The following is an 18,234-nucleotide window of genomic DNA, read 5'->3' as shown; positions in this document are numbered from 1 at the left end:
GTACCAGAGATTAATGGTGTGGTAGATGCAGAGTTACGCAGCCAGACCCCCAGTATCTGTGGTGAGTGGAGAACAGGCATTTGGCTGGCGCAAGTTCAAGTTGTACACCTTGCACTGGCAGTGAACTGGGCTGGTGTGGGAGGGAGGAATGCGTTAGTGCACTGGCTGGCGTTTGAGAAGTATGGAGAAAATTGTAACTGTGAGGATAAAAGCGTTGTACGGCTATTGCTAGGCCATTCTTATTCTATAGAAACGTAATGAATAGCTGAGGGCAATAACAGGCAGTGGGAAGCCAGGTGTGAAAGCCAGAGGCCCCTGGAACTAGTTTTTCATCTCAGCCTGATGGCTGAGAAAACTGAGGACCAAGCCCAGGATTTAATAGTCTGTCTGGATAAAATTCAAAGACAGTCGCCAATCAAGGCAGGTCCGTTATGCTAAGGTCAAGGCACTTTTTGGGAAAAGCCAGGACCCCGACAAGTGAGTTGGAGGCACCTGAATGGATGCTGCTAAAGATGTTTACTCTGCTGACTACTGAACTTTCTGAGCCTACAGTCATGCCCCACCCTTCTCTGGTAAGGGCAGACACTTCCACTCCACCCCCAAGATGGCTGGCAAAGCCGAGCTCTCCCTCGATAACAGGTGCCCCCTTCAGGACTTGTCCTATCTCCAGGTTACTAGGCCTTGAATTAGGGCTAAGCAACACTCAGCTGGAGAGGTACTGGGCTTGCAGAGAAAAATAAACCCTACCCCAAAGGAGCTGTAAGAATTGGCTAGCTGGAAGAGTACGTGAGGCAGGCATCAGGATGAAGGTCAAGTCAGAACATAAATTAGGGGAGAGTTAAATAGCACCCACATTAGGTCCTTGGGTTGCAGGATAAGAGCTGTCTTAAAAGGACTTAACATCCTGGTTGGGATCCTGGAAGGTGGTGTGAACTCACTACCAGGATGGCTTCTAGAAGCGTGTAATGGTGTGCTGAAGATACACTGATGGCAGCAGCTCAGAGGCAACACTCTGCAAGGATTTGATATCCTTTAAGTCGCTGATAGTCATTAAATCAAAGGTATTTTTTTTTTAATACATTTATTTATTTTTGAGAGAGAGACAGAACATGAGCGGGAAAGGGATAGAGAGAGGGGGAGTCACAGAATCCGAAGCAGGTTCCAGGCTCTGAGCTGTCAACACAAAACCTGACATGGGGCTCGAACCCACGAGCCATGAAATCATGACCTGAGCGGAAGTTGGACACTTAACTGAGCCTTCCAGGCACCCCTAAATCAAAGGTATTTCTATTTCATTAGTGTTCCCCATAGATAATCCATTTGTGGTGGGTTGGGTAGTGTACCATTTCTGGCTTTTTATGTCCAGAGACCAATAGGAGAGAAGAGATCAGTCTGGGCAGAGATAAGTGACTCTCTTCATCAGGAGGCGGGTAGGGCTGTTTTTACACGATGGTGACAGGAATATGAGTGGAATCCAGATAATTCACTTGCGTTTTCTAGGTGCTCCTTTGCCCACCTGTGGCCATAAAGGGACATGGTAAACCACCCCAGCCTATGAAGGGCATGGTGACCATATCTGGGGGATGGGGGTCTGTGCTGGGCCACCAGCTAAGCCACTAAAACCAGCAGAGGCAGAGGTATTTAGGCAGCCCTAGGGTCTGCTTCAGCTGCACAGCTGCCTTGGCTGCATCAAGCTCTCTCCAGGGCAAAGCATGCATCTGATGACTGAGTCACTGGTTGGCTATTTTGGCTCAGTGTGGCCCAACTATGACAAATAGCTATTAAGCTGATACCTCTGTACAGAATCTAGTAGCTGACATTTAATGTGGGGCAAATATATTTTTCTCCTTTTCATTTTGGTCATGGTTTGGCAAACTCTTGGCTGGGATATTGTAATGATGTGTGTGAGGGCGACCTTTATGAGTCACCGACAAGCTTCTGCTCATGTAGAATGTTTTACTCCATTTCGGAACGTGAATAGACCATATAGCATGCATACGTGTACTTTTCAGGATGGTCCTGATTACTTATTTTCCTAATGGGAGCAATTCAAAGGATGAAACTTAATATATTAAATCCTTAATCATATTTTGTGGAATCAGACATAGTACAATGATAAATTAGACATACTGAAGCATTTTTAATAAGGAATCAGACTTAAAACCATGTGTATAGGGGCCAGAGTGTTTCTGATAGAGAATCTTTGTGGTAAGGCAAAACAATATGCTAACTGCAATATGCTAATATTCCTGTACTACATTGAGAAACCTAGCTACAAGTCTATCCAGACTCAATTCTTTGACCTCTGCTCAAGGCATCTGTGGGGCTCCGTCTGGATCCCCTTCACTATGCTGTGACTTGTGTAAAATCTCTTAAGGAACTAAGGGGCAACTGCTTGTTTCCCTTTTAGAGATCACCATCCCCTTCATTACTTGATGTCCCGTGTCTTGAAAACTTATTTCATGTATTTCGTCCTCCCTGTCCCCTTGTTTTTCAGGTGAGAGAGTAAATCTGGTTTCTGCTACTCCATCCAGGCTGAAGTGTAGTTAACTACTTCTGTAGGGCTGACCCTCCTTTGACCTATTATTTTCCATCCATGCTCATAAGGATTCTTTTAGTATTTTTAATCTACCAAAGGAAAAAGGGATGACAAAAATCTAGTTGCAGGTGTATCTATTCCTAACTCTGTTAACTTAGTTATATTAGTAATCTTGCCTTAAATGTGTGTGTATATATATATATATATATATATATATATATATATATATAGTCAGTGGTCTTCCATCTGTAAAATAAGAATAAATCTTACTACCAAATTTACATTTAGTTGATGTAAATAAGTTTTAAAAATTATATTTACTGCAGGTATAATGTAAGTACATGTTTTTACTTGTCAGGAGAAATTGTGGCCACCAATGATCCTTGATTTTTTTTTTTTTCCTCAGACAACAGAGATTTTGCCTTCACAAATAGTTTATGGTCCTCCAGCATCTTTCCCTTATACCCAAGGGAAAATATTTTGGCTTCATCTGGTAAAAACAGATTATGTAGTTAAATTACAGGTACATAGTCAGATACCCAGGTATAATTTGAGTTGATTCTTGAACACAGGCTTCACACAATGTGACCAATGATACTACTCCCAAGGACCCTGCTTCATATTACTCTTAAAGCTGGAGTTCCCGATCTCTGATTCTGTATTTAAAAAAAAAAAGAAAGAAAAAAAAAAGGTTGTTAACCTAAATTAAGTTTTGACCGACAACTGAAACCAGAAACATCCCTAATTAGATTCTGGAGAGGAAGCAGGAAACCACCTAGAGCCAAAGAGAACAAAAATTATCCCTTAAGGACTTTATCTTGGGCTTTTACACACATGTGACCATGTGGAACCACATATAAATTTATGAGGTAGATAAACATATAATATTTAGTAATTAGATCAATTTACATGTGCAGTCTTTAGTGTTAATAATTATATTTTTTTTAGGAAGCATCATTATTAAGTCATTGTCAGAGCTCTCTCGATTTCTTGGAAACCATGCTTCCAGTTAAAATTTCAAAGGGCATTTTTCTACAACATAGCTCTGTCATTGCCAAGTATCTTCATACCAAAACAATTGATGGGATTTTCTTTTATCCAAGGCTTTAAATGTGAGTTTATTTCCTACCCATCCCTCCTTACATACACAAACACTACCCAGTAAATAAATAACCTAAGATTTCCAAGTATCTCAGTGGGCATTTACACTTGCAGATCTAGTCCGATACCTCAATACCCTGAACTTACTTGCCAAGAGCTATGTATGTTGGTAAGAATCTATCAATTACTAAGAAACCCTAAGTAATTTCTTACTAATGAGATTGATTTCCTTAAATAAAGCATATATAGTAAATATCCATCATAAAACTATTAGGAAATAATCTGAAATGCCATTAGATTTTATGGAACCATTCAATTAAGAAAATATAAAAAACATAAGATAGCTGTATTTTATTTATTTTTTGTTTAAAAAAATTTTTTTAATGTTTATTCAAACATTAAAGTGGGGGAGGGGCATACAGAGAGGGGGACAGAGGATCTGATGTAGGCTCTGTGCTGACAGCAGAGAGCCCAATGGGCTTGAACTCACGAACTGTGAGGTCATGACCTGAGCCAAAGTCAAGATGCCTAATCGACTGAGCCGCCCAGGTGCCCCAAGCTAACTGTCACTTAAAATTACACTCAAAAAAAGAGAAATACACCAGGAGTTGTTTTGTAAACTTCATTCTCTTCAAATATTTATGCGGTTTACAGTGATGTGTCACATATTGGTTCCTTGCAGCCTTTTTCATTTTGATCTTCTTTTGTATCAGATAACTGGGTTTTCAGGCATGTGAATCGTGGTTGTGTAATCCGTAGTGGGAAAAATACCTGTCATTGAGATCAAGTTCACATAAATGAAGTATTAGTGGACCAAATTGTCTTGATATGAACATAAACAACATTCTCCTTTATGTGGAGATGATGCTTTGCTCCAGTGGCACGTAGGCAAACTTCTTTCCTGATGCTGGACTGCCCCAAAGGTAGCAATCAGGATTAAAGTCCAGATGTTCTACCCATAAGTGTGTAAATCTTTGATTGGCAGTGGGAGGAGCACACACCTGATTTCCTGGAGGAGTGATACACCCTGCTGTAGCTGGAGGGTTTGGGCCATTCTCATCATGTTCATTATAGGAGGTCAAAGTCTTGATGGTTCTGTTACACAGTTATCAAGGAAATTTAGATCCTTCAGCTGGTCACAAATTAAAGGAGTCAGATCTTCGCAGACTGTTTTCTGTTCCAATTTACATGGTTTCATGTGGCCACAAAGAAGCCCGTCCAGGCGTAGTGATTGAGGATGTATGCTGCCTTGCCAAGAGCAGTCCAAGAAACATGGCTGCCGTTTCCTCATCTGTCAGATGATGTCTATCCTTGTAAGTAGAATCTACTAAAGTTTGGAGAATTCTTTTGACTATCTGTGTTCTTGGATTGCTTTATAGAAAATCTTGACTGCTTGATGAACTCTGTCCCTGTGTCTGAAACTAGGCAAAGGGAGCCAACCTGGCCGCAGCCAAGCTACGTGGCTAAAACTTCCATCCAAATCTGCATACAGTTGTGCCACTGTGTCATTGAGTTGACTTCTGATTTTCTTTCCATGTAAGCAATGGCTGGCTATTGAAATTATGAGCTCAGAAAGCGCTTCAAACAAGTTTTTCTCTTCACTTTCTCCTCAACTTTGAAAGTATTCTGGGACATTTCGGTGGCTCAGTTGATTGAGTGTCCAACACTTGATTTTGGCTCAGGGCATGATCTCACAGTTCATGGGTTCAAGTCTCACATCTGGCTCTGTGCTGACATCCTGGAACCTGCTTGGGATTCTCTCTCTCCCGCACGCTCTTTCAGTTATAGAAATGTGCTTTCTAAAGTCGGCTATGTTAAGGCGAGTTTTTAACATTTTCTTCTCCAAAAAAGAGTTAGGATTAGGCACATCACATGCAACTCCCGTCCCCAACACAGGTTTGTCAGACATCTGTAGATACTCTTTGCATTCAGGGTTTCATTTTTACTATGAAAAACCAGTACGGCAGCACCATTCCCCAGAAGGTAAGTAAATGTCTTGCCCACTGTGTTAAAACTAAATACAGGTCCATACTTCTCATGCGTTTTCTAGGAATCCAGTTGGAATTCTCCCAAATGCTATGGCATGTCCAAGGAATGGAATTGTAGAGAAAACATATGGGGGACTTTTTGCCCTGGCAGGCAGGGGGGCCAGGTGGCCTACTGCAAGGCAGGACAGGTAGACTAGGCCAAGGGTGAAGTGCAGGCAATTAGCGTGGATAGGAAGTTGTCACCAGTTGGTCACCCTCTCCGTAGCCTGCCCCAGCACCGACTCACCCACCTGCAGTAAACCCAGCAACATCACGGCCCTGCGGCAGTCACTACAATTTGCTGGAGAAGCTGGAGGCTGAGGTTGCTGCCACTCTTCCAAATCCACAGAGCTAGAGAAAACAGCAGTTGGGTGTCTGGAGGCGGCCTTGACCTCCAGTTCTGATTTTTTATTTAAAAAAAAAACAACTTTTTTTTTGAGTTTATTTATTTTTGAGAGAGACAGAGACAGCATGAGTGGGAAAGGGGCAGAGAGAGAGGGAGACAATCCCAAGCAGGTTCCGCCTTGTCAGTGCAGAACCCGATGTGGGGCTGGAGCCCACAAAACCATGAGATCATGACCTGAGCCGAAACCACGAGTGGGATGCTTAACCGACTGAGCTACCCAGGTACCCCCCCCGCCAAAAAAAAATTTTTTTTAAGTTACATTTCCATATTTACAGGAGAAAAGTCCTAAGGCTAATTTGGTGAGAATGCTGTAGTTTTGATGGATCTTTTGGGGAGCATTTTTTTATTTCTATACCCTGAAAACCTTAAGCTCTGTGGCTCTGTGGTGTGTGAGAGGAAGGGATAAATTGAGGAACAGGACTTAGTAGATCCTCAGTAGGTTTACAATGTTAGAAGGAGCCCTAAGTCCCTCTAGTTTATTTATTCACCCTGTTCAGGAGACTTCTGTAGATAATGGCCAAGTTTATTTAAACTATTTAAATACTATGCTCTCTCCTCCACCTCCTCCTTTTTTAGAACTGCAGATAGCTCTGCCTGTATCTTTTTGTTTTTTCTTTAGAAAAAGAGCTTTATTGCCTCTCATGATAAATAGTCACCACCCTGGATAGCACAGGTCTCCGGTAAACAATTGCCCATGGCTTGGGTCTGTGCCTCCTAAATGTGACTTCTCTGTCAAATGAAAGCAACAGCCAACCCTTGTGAGTTCTTGAGGGTTTCATGATCATGCTTCCCCTGCCACTTTATCTTGTTATCATTTGTTTTTACTATTTATTTTTTGTGCCTGTATCTTAACAGGAAATGAATACTACATAGAATAAGTTTGTTAACTTATATGTGCCTGACTCATGGATAGAGCTTAGATTTTTGGCAGCATTAAAAGTCTTAGTGTGGTAGGCAGAATAACGGCTTCCCAAAGATGTCAATGTCTTTATCCCGGGAGACTGCATATGTTATGCTACATTGCAAGGAGGCATTAAAGTAGCAGACGGAATTAAGTTTGCTAACCAGCTGACTTTAAAATAGGGAGAGAATTTGGGATTCTCTGGATGGACCTAATGCAATCAGAAAGGTTCTTAACGTTGGAAGAAGGAAGCAGAAGAAAAGGTCACAGTGCTGTGATGTGAAAAGGACTCAAGTCTTCCTTGCTGGCTCTGAGTAGGAGGAACGAGACCATGAGCTGAAGAATGCAGGCATCTTTTGGAAGACAGGAAAGTCAGGGAAATGGATTCTCCCCTGGAGCTTCCAGAAAGGAACATGGCCCCACACATTGATTTCATTGCAGGAAGGCCTGCATCAGATTCCTAACCTACAGAACTTCAAGATAATAAATTCGCATTGCTTTAAGCCACTAAATTTGTGGTGATTTGTTACAACAGCAACCGGAAACTAACAGACTGAGTTATCCTCAAAACCTCACTTTGGCCTGTTTCGTGCGATGACAGGATCAAATGTTTTCACACAGAATAGTTACTTTTTCCAAACAAAATTTAAATGCTCTGAGAGTTTACTGTGAAGTAACAAGCTAAACTATAAGCTAGCTTTTTTTCAGAAAGAAAAAGTAGAGGGTGGAAAACGAGAAGTCCTCTACAACATCAACACATTGTCTGAAAGTGTTTATATTCACGAAACTTAAAACTGACTCATGAAACTCTATTCTTTTTGGAATACTGTTACCAAGCCATAATTAAAAGAAAAAATGTTAAATTGTTGATACTGGCAGTCATCAGGACTCTTGTATTTGGTTTTTGGAGTTCTTCATTCAATACTGGCCGGGAGCTTTGTAGACTAAGGATGAAGTCATTAATGAAATCTCAAACTCATTCTAAACATTGGAGAAGTACAATTTCATTACTTAAGAATTTCCCTGGCCTACAATGTTGAGCATCACACTCGAGTTAATGTAAGAAAATGTACAGAGAGAGAAGAAATGCTCTGTGACTGGTTTTCATAGTTGAGACCTTGCACAGCCGTGACTGAGAATGCAATTGTGGGCTCCCCCGGGTCCATGGGATCTACCAGCTGGAGGGCAGAGCTCTTTTTGTGCAAAACGTATGAACTAAACACAGGTATAAAAGACAGTAAAAATAGCAACAGATTCTCTAAATAACTCATGCAACTATACAACAAAAAATAAGTTTTACATGGTTGATGCCAGAAATGACTACCATATAGTAGACTCATAATTATAAACCTACAGGGTACACACACGTGTATTGCTGTTTTAAAATTTGAGATTTACATGTTACCCGTGTAATATCTTTACATATTTATATATTGCTTATTCTACAAAGTTAGCATAACTTGATTCTAATCTTTGATATCATAAGTTTTTCTTAACCTCCAAGAGAAGAAAAATGTTGTAAAAACACACTGAAAGCAGAGTTCAGATAGTCTGTATGGTTTTGACCTTTAGGTGTGTGGTACCAACTGCTATCTACACCTAGGAGTGTATAATGTACTGTATGAGCTCATCAAATTATCCTACTTTGCTGACGGGATCTGTTTTTAAAAAGAAATGTTGTACTTAATGCCACTAGACAATTACTAAAAAATAGTGTTATTGAAGCTTTATTGTCCTGGAAACTCTTTCTGTTGGATAAAAGAAGAGTTTAAAGAAAAGATTTTTTTTGTCTCAGAATTTCAGTCTAGTGTGCCGCCCAGGCCTCTCAACACAGCTTTGAACTTGGAGTCTAAAAACACGTTTGATCTTCTTTGTCTTTCAACTTGACAAAACGTCCTTCTTCTTTGAAATCCCCATTTTATGTGTGCTTGTCAGTGTGTTTTAGAAATGAAAAGCTCTTGGGGGTAAGGTACGAGTCTTTTTTGTTTAACCTTTGAACGTCCTCCTAAGCGCCTGCTCTACCAGTTGGCATTCCAAAAATATTGCTCATTAAAATTCTCATTGTTCCTATAGTGGTTTGGAAATGATAGTAGTAGGTGTTGGATTTAACTTCTTCACTTAGAGGCTTTTAAAAATAAAAACACTCAAAGGTAACATTTCATTCCATTCAACAAATATTCTTAAGGTCCTTCTGCATGGCAATAATTAATGTTCATTGAAAGATGAACTGACACAGCCAGTATGATCAAGTTGTATGGTTGAAACATAAGAAACTTAAAAGTAACTCATGGATTCAAAAAATTTATTCTTTTACTAGGACCAGAAAATCTAACTTGTTGCCAAATGATGTAACTTGGTCAAATGACTAAACCCTACCAGACATAGCCCTATAATAGCTACCCCTCCTTGAATGAAAGGAAAGGAAATATACAGAGAAAAACGCAAAGTTATACTTTATTAATCAGGTGGGGATTTTGCTTTAATTTTATGCAGAACCCTAGTGACCTATAAGCTGAACCCCATGGAAAATTCTTTCCTAACCACTACTGTCCTGAAATGCCCAATGTCTCTCTTCCATGAAAGTAGGGTGTGTGGATAAGGAGTAAAGAAAAGGCAAAATGGGAACCAAGTGATCATGATAGAAAACAACACAGGAAAGAAATATAATTTATTAAAATTTGTCACATGTCTCTACCTAGAATAACAAGGAGAGCCCAGCCGTTGTTCTAAATGATCTTCTGCAACTTAAGATAAACTTTTTAGTAGGAGGTATCTGATGTTGCCTTAATTTCTGTTGAAATAAAGTAGAAGGGTGACTATTCTGATTTTAGATTAAACAGCTTAGTCCATCGGCTTTCTTTCTGTCTTGGCAAAAAACCTATTCAGGCTGCAAACTCACCATTAGAAAGAATGTGTTAGTAGCTAAGATAGCCATTAATAAGTAAGAATATAATCATGTCTGGTTCAAATAAATGCATTTGCATAACATTTTAGACTGCATCTTGAATAATAAGGCATTCGCTGATAAGATGAGAGACTCTTTTTTTTTTTTTTCTTCTCCCTGGCATTTGTCATTTACTCACTTTTCATTTTAAGAAAGCACTTACTGACTCCTCAGCCCGTTGATGTCTTTTAATAGCAGAGTGCTACACTGCTGGTGACCTCCATTTATGTTTCAACCATGAGCCGAGTCTAGAAATAGACATCAGAGCATACTGCTATGTTGGCAAACCACATCACAGAGACACTATTTTTAAGGATAACTAAAGAGTTTTGTTCTTAACAGCTATGGCAAAATAAGGAAAACCAACATGACTGTGGCAGACAGAAAGGCCTGCCACCCACAAGAGGAGGAAAAACTGGATTCCCCCAGGGCTCCGCTGGTCCAGTTTGGGGGTTGCTGGGTGAACCTTGAAGCCTGTGGCAAAAATGGCTGGTGGAGTGGCAGCCACACATGCAGCTATTGGTAGTAGAGGAGCAAATCCTCAAAGAGAATTTTAGAGTCTGTGATGTCACCCCTCCATCCATTCTTTTTCTTTCTTTTCTTTTCTTTTTTTTTTTTTTTTTTGAGGGAGAGAGAGAGCGAGCACTTGTGAGTGAGTTGGGGAGGGGCAGAGAAAGACGGAGAGAGAGAGAGAGAGAAAGAGAGAATCCCAAACAGGCTCCCCACTGTCAGCGTGGAACCCGACGAGGGGCTTGAACTCACAAACCATGAGATTATGACCTGAGCTGAAGTCTGATGCTTAACCACCAGGCGCCAACCGCCCTGCCTCTTTTTTTTTCTTAGCTATTCTTCTTAATGCCCATTTGGCTTTGCCCACTTCTCGGAGACTGCTTTCAATGGCTGTACCAGTGATCACCAGTGCTGCATCCAAGGATCAGCTCCCTACTTGCTTCCTTAGCCTAGTTTCAGTATTTTACAACTGGTGGCTACTATTATTTTCCTCAAACATCTTTCCTTTGGTTTCTGCCATATCACACTCTTCCAGTTTTCCTCTTGCCTCACTCACCATCTGTTCCCCATTCCCCATTCCTGGCCATTCCTCCCCAGTGAGAAGATCAGAAGAAAAAGTATTTAAAATGTATTTTAGCAAGTGAAAAATATATACTTTCAGGAATATTGATAGACTAGCCGGATATATGCTTGCTTGTTAATCTGATTGCACGTATTAACAATCACACATTAATAGAATAACATATTAGTGTAGAGAGATTAATTTTTCCAATCTCACATTTCATGAAATAATTCTCTGCAAAATCTTCACTTGTGGCCTTAAGATCAGTCTCTTACTGTTAGAATCACTTTCAAGTCACTGAATACAGTTTTCCTGAATACACCCATTTAAGATTTAGCCCTTTTGGAATTTTGCATGATATTATCACTGGAAGTGTTATCCCATTAGGGACATTTGTACAACATTATCTGCACAGTGTTAAGACATCTATTTTTTCATTTGTCTTTTAGATATGTATTCATGATCCCCACAATGTAATCACTATATTTCTTTAAATAATTTCAGTAGGTTTGCTTATAAGGATATCTAACACTTACAATTGTGAGGTCCTACCTTCCATAATACTAAAATCGGTATTTCATTTCTAGGCCCCCATTTTATGGAAAGTGGCTTCCATTAGCATCTAAAACTAGAATTAACTGAAGTCCTTTGTGCCTGGACATAAAATCAATTTCCCTAAATATTACTTTGATTTTTGAATAGAGTTATCTGTTAATCTGAGTTTTTGGTATCCTTGATATTTGTTTGTTGTCTTTTTATACAGAAATTGTGTTGATTTTTTTTTCTGTTTATTTATTTTTGAGATAGAGCATGAGCAGGGGAGGGGCAGAGAGAGAGGGAGACACAGAATCCAAAGCAGGCTCCAGGTTCTGAGCTGTCAGCACAGAACCTGATGAGGGGCTCAAACCCAGAAACTATGAGATTATGACTGAGCTGAAGTCGGATGCTTAAACGACTGAGCCACCCAGGTGCCCCTGTGTTGATTTCTGGTTTAAAAATGCAATATTTAATATTTTGAGTTATCATAATGCCTTTTGTTCTTTAAGGTTCAGCCATTTTATATTTTTTTGTTTTGTTTTATTTATTTTATTTTATTTTATTTTATTTTATTTTATTTTATTTTATTTTATTTTATTGAGTCCCAGTGGGAGAGGAGGCAGAGGGAGGGAGAGGCGGAGGGAAAGGGAGAGGGAGAGGGAGAGGGGGAGAGAGAGAGAGAGAGAGAGAGAGAGAGAGAGAGAATCCCAAGGAGGCTCCACACTCAGTGTGGAGCCTGTTGTGGGGCTTGATACCACAACCCTGGGATGACCTGAGCCAAAATCAAGAGTCAGGCACTCAACAGACTGAGCCATCCAGGCTCCCCTAAAGTTCAGCTTTTTAAATCTCTACCTTCTATTTATGAACATAGCAAATGTTTTGAAAAATATTTGTTTCTGTTTATAAGCTTAGTTAATAAAACATTTCAGATGTTTAAACAGCATTTATAAATTTAATATATTTAATTTCATTTTGTACTACTTTAATTACTTGGCTTTAAAAGATAAACATTCCCAAGTACTAAAAAAATTGTGTAAATCTAACAAAATAAACTTACACATATAACGAATATGTTCTAACATTATAATGTAGTAAAGTGCAAACTCCAAATCCTAAAATATAAACTACTCAGTCATGGATTTTAAGTTGTCACTCAAATAGGTCAAATTTTCTTAATCATTACAACCACATTATGTCACCATATATGCAGATTCCCTTTTAAAACAAAAATAATAATACTCTGGTCTTGATTCTCTACTCTTTTTAACCTTAATTTTATATCTTACTGGGATTGAAAAATAAGTGTTTATTTAAGAAGACGGTTACTGAGGTTATTTAAAATACATTCTCATCTGGGTCGTATGAACTGGCTAAAACCAGTTTGTTATTTTTGTAAATGTCTCTTGTCACTTTTTGTCACCAGGATATAATGCAAATAAGTGTCGGACTAGATTCTACCTGCCACACCAATGTCTTTTAGTGAGCAATCACATCACAGTAATGGTATCTGCTCTGTAAGTCTCTTGAAGTCATATTCTTCCTGTTCTTTTTCAACAGCCTCTTGTAGCAAGGCTTACCTAAGCAAATTCACTAATATACTTGTATCAAGATTTGGCCAATCATCTATTGGAGACAGGCAACCAAGAATATTCAGAACCAGCATGTGGACAGAAGGTAATTTCAAGATCCAGCCCAGGGTGCTATATCTAAATGTATAGGTTACAGGGCTCTGGATTTTCAGTGAGCCAAATGTGGGGAAATGTCCCTATAAGATTCTAAACAATCTAAACAATACTCTAAACAGCTCTATACATATCCTGAGTATCACTAATTTTTGCCAATGAGAGGTCTATTTCTTACATGCATTATGTGAATTCTCAAAACCCCGGCTATTGCTAAGGGCTAAACACAGTTGAAGTGCATTTAGTAGCCACCCAAAGAACGTGAACTTTCCAATTAAATGCTGAATAACCATATTTGAAATGTAAGTTTTTTTAAATTTTTTTAAATATGTATTTTTAAGTTTATTATTTTGAGAGAGACAAAGACAGCACGAGTAGGGGAGGGCCAGAGAGAGAGAGGGAGAGAGAGAAAATCCTAAGCAGGCTCTGCACTGTCAGCACAGAGCCCGGTGTGGTGCTTGAACCCATGAAGATGGGAGACCATGACCTGAGCTGCAACCAAGAATTGGACACTTAACCCACCGAGCCACCCAGGCATCCCTGAAATGTAAATTTCTCCTTTAGACAACTGGCCTCTCCTAGAGTAGACTGAAACTAACATAAATTTGCATTACACTGGTTATATTCAACAATTTAAAATAAATTATAAATGTACATACAGTGGTGAAAGAGGCATACTCATTAAGGAAGACAATTACCATCCTAGTTGATTGAGTTTATATATATTCTAGCCATGAAGCTGACTGGATTCTTTTCAGTCACTAAAATGGGCTATACTGAACTTTGTAGTTGCTATCTCAATGACTATAAATCAAAGTAGATACATAACCTTGTTTTTTGGATTCATACTATATACCAACCAACCATTGAATTTTGCACCCACCTCTTCAATCTCTCGTTCCTGTGGATTTTCATGTCAGCACAAAAGCACCACATTCATCCATATCCTCAGGCCAAATATTTATGAGTTATTCTGCTTCCTCTCTTTCTCTTTTTCATCCCTCCCATCCTACCCATCACCAAGTTCTGTTGCCTCTGCCTGTAGAACAGATCCTGAATCACCCATCCAAGTCACCATGACCTCTGAGCAGTACGATTTCAACATCCTGGCTTTGCTGCTTCCCCCTTGCCCCTTTATCATCCATTCTTCATGCAATGTTTGGTTAAAATTGAAATTAGATGTTTCTCCTCTGCCCAAAATCCTCTAAAAATTTTTACCACACATAAAATAAAATCCAAAGTCCTTACCTCATCTTATAAAATAGGACCTTTGCAGATTATCTGACCTCATCTTCTAGCCCTTTCCTTACCCAGCTGGAGAGCGTTTATTTTCCTAAAACTTAGCTGATTTCTGCCACAGGACCTTTGCCCTAGCTCATCTCTCTGAACAGAGCACCATTTCCTCTTATTGTAGGAAAATTGATTCTTTTGGGATTAGAATTTCAATGTAAGTTTACCTCCTTAGATAAATATCTCCTGCTCATCTAAAGTAGACCCTAGTCACTCTTTTATCATTTCACACTATTTTAATTCTGTCCATTGCGGTTATTAATATTTACCTTTTGTATGGTCACCATGTTTATTCTCTAATAATACATGCAAATGATGTTTATTTTGTTCACTACCACATTGCCAGGGCATATGGGATATGCTGGGCACTCAGTGCACATTTTTAAAAGCATAATCATTCAGAATGTAATCCAGGTCTCAAGATGTCTATTGACAGTCTCTGTTGTGTATCCTATAAGCACCTCATTATTTAACTACTTAATTGCTTTCTTCTGTGGCCCTTGTGACAAAGACCATCAATCATCTGTCAATGCAATTTTTTTTGCACCCTCATAGGTTATGGGGCCCAGAAAAGGTTACTCAGAGGCTACATTTGCTTTAGTATTTTATGTTTGCTTGAGTGTACACATTCAATTATTACATGTATTAATATGGCAATTTTAACTGCTTGTGTTTATTTTAACTACTTACACTATATTTAAATATCTACATTAAATTTCTTTTAAAAGTACTTCATCTTACTCACTAACAAAATCTTCCCAGGTACTTAATCAATTCTTGTAAATCTAGTAAATAAAACTTATATATATGCTAAATCTTACATTCTTGGAAGTGTTCCAGAATTGTTTATGAAACTAGTAAAATTATAATTTAAAACCCAAAATCTGGGCACCTGGGTGGCTCAGTAGGTTAAGTATCCAACTCTTGATTTTGGCTCAGGTCATGATCTCAGACTCAGGTCATGATCTCATGGCTGTGAGATTGAGCCCTGTGTTGGGCTCTTTGCTGGGCATCAAGCCTGTTTAAGATTCTCTCTCCCTCCCCCTCTCCCTCTGCCCCTTCCCTGCTTGCACGCATGTGTGCTCTCTAAATAAACAGATAAAAATTTAAAAATAAATAAAACCCAAAATCTAAGTCAACTATCATTTACACATTTTATGTTAAGAATTACAAAATTAAAGAAGAAAACTTCCCTGAAACCTCAAAAATCTAATAGGCACAGATATTTTTCTTTCACACAAAAATACCAATTTACAGATTTTATTTACTTCATAATTTTGATACATAATCCAAGTCTTCCTGGGGTTGAGAATATAATTATGTAATGCCATACGGTTTTGAGGTTACCACCCCAAGCAATTTTTAGGATTCACTTCTCAGTTGGCTGAGGTTGCATGCCAATAAGCAGTCTGGGCTGGAGGTGAGGTCTTACACTGCAGATGTGCAAGGTGAACTTTTCTTTTTTATGCCACCGTATGTCAGTCCAAGCTTTCAAGTTGTGATGTTAGTGCCCTCCAGACGGGGCAGGCTTGACGTCGATTCCTTGGATTCTACTTACACATTATCTGGTCTTCACATGCGATGAATTTGCAACAACCTCACAAGATTTGTAGCTAATTTTCTTCTCTGAATAACTTGGATTGTTTCCTTGCCTTCTTAGATATTTGTCATCTGATTGGATCCTGCATATATTTTAAATATTTTTCTCACTCTCTTTCTGCAATCTCAAGATCACTTTTCATCCACCTTTCCCATAACTTCCATCATGATTTTATCATTGATCTCAAATTCATTCTATCCTTCTCATTATCACTGCCATTGCCTTAGTGCAGGTCATGATTTTTTTTTTTCTCACTTGGACTCTTGTTCTTCTCCACAACTATTCAGACCCACTTAGTATGCCACACATTTGTCAGAGAAATTTTTCTTAAATGCAAATCTGCTCATATTCTGCTTAAGTTTTTTTTTTTCATAGTTGTAGGTAACCTTCAGTATTAAGTTTAAAGTTCTTAGCATGGCATTTTCATCCATCCATTTATTTTCCATCCATTTGCTATCCATCAAAGAGATAGCTCCTATTCACTGCTGGATATTATCTCTATCTTATTTTATCTATAAAACCTATTATCTCTATCTTATTTCTATCTACAAAACCTTATTTATCCTTAAGTTCTATTCCCCTAGTCTCCCTACCACTGTGCCTTCAGAAAGATAGACCTATGTCCACTTCCTCAAATCTGCTATGATGTCTCCTATCTTGGTTTTCCTCCAGAAGTTCCTTCTTTCCAGAATTCCCCTTCTTCCTTAGTCACTGGACAATGTTATACTCCTTTCTCAAAGTTCAACTCAAGTAACGCTTTCTGTACAGTGTCTTCCGTGACTTGATTCTTCATTTGGGATGAGTTACAACTTTTCTCTGCTTCCATGGACATATTTTAGCATTAACTACAGTGTTGTAACTCATGATTTTGTTGTGCATGTCTTCACATTCATGGAGTTTTTATCTCTATGTCTCAAATGCATAGAAAAAATTAAGCATTGTAAAAACTTTTAATATAGGTGAATTAAATAAATAAATAAATAAATAAGTGAATAAAAGATGCCCATCTTTCAGATTGATTGTGTTTGGTCCCCAAGCCACTCCTAGGGATTATCTCTGCTACTTGACAGTTCAAGAAGCTCATCTTCAGCCATGGTGTCAGGTTGGGTCTAAATTGCTCATTCGAACAAGCAATACGTAGTCTGCAAAATCCTGATGGAAAAGTTGTATTTCTTGAAAGCATTTAACATAAGGGCCTAAGGTGGGAGACTTCTTCCTTCTTTATCATTCATACACATTCATATCCCCAAAAGAAGGTAATCATTTAGGTAATGCTTTTAAAAGCAACGGTATGCTTTTAAAAGGAATTTGAGGGGTGGCTGGGTGGCTTAGTTCGTTAAGTGTCAGACTTTGGCTCAGGTCATGATCTCACAGTTTGTGAGTTCGAGCCCCACGTCAGGCTGTGTGCTGACAGCTCGGAGCCTGGAGCCTGCCTTGGATCCTCTATTTCCCTCTCTCTCTGCCCCTCCACCACTTGTGTGCTCTCTCTCTCTTTCTCAAAAATAAATATTAAAAAAAATTTTTTTAATAAAATTAAAAAACAAAACAGAATATGTTCATGATAGAAAATTTGGGGAAACGGGAGCCTGGGTGGCTCAGTCGTTAAGCGTCCAACTTCAGCTCAGGTCATGATCTCGTGGTTTGTGAGTTTGAGCCCCGTGTCGGGCTCTGTGCTGACATCTCAGAACCTGTAGCCTGCTTTGGATTCTGTGTCTCCCTCTCTCTCTGCTCCTACCCCACTCACGCTCTGTCTCTCTCAAAAATAAATACACTTTTTTAAAATAAGTAATTTTATTATCCCAATATGCATACCTAGATACTGTATTTTAGCTTTGTCCATTTTTTTTTAACTTTGATATATCTTTTAAATGTCTTTTCATCTCTAGGCTCCTCTAATATCCCTTTTATTTGCTGGTCACTTATCTGTTGAAGAATTAAGGCCATGAGACATGCAGAATTTCATACTTTCTGGATTTTTCTGATTTGGTATTCTCGGTGAGGCTCTGTGCATTTTTGTGTCTTTGATGTTTCCTGAAAATGGAAGCTGGATCCAAAGGCTTGATCCGACTCCTATTTGGTCTCTTTGGCAAGACTGTAGGTGGCTTTATGTTCTGTCACCAGGAAACACATATTAT

The 18,234-nt window shown here is 39.0% G+C and overlaps 1 pseudogene; it reads right to left on the bottom strand.

Annotated features, from left to right (window-relative positions):
• Nucleotides 1–5,306: 5,306 nt before the first annotated feature.
• LOC113592418 (lanosterol 14-alpha demethylase-like) lies at nt 5,307–5,939 on the bottom strand (annotated as a pseudogene).
• Between the last annotated feature and the right edge of the window lie 12,295 nt (nt 5,940–18,234).

The sequence above is a fragment of the Acinonyx jubatus genome, chromosome B1 (assembly GCF_027475565.1).
Source record: "Acinonyx jubatus isolate Ajub_Pintada_27869175 chromosome B1, VMU_Ajub_asm_v1.0, whole genome shotgun sequence".
Classification (NCBI taxonomy): Eukaryota; Metazoa; Chordata; class Mammalia; order Carnivora; family Felidae; genus Acinonyx; species Acinonyx jubatus.
Note: the sequence above shows the minus strand (reverse complement) of the source record. Positions and strands in the feature narration are given on the sequence as shown.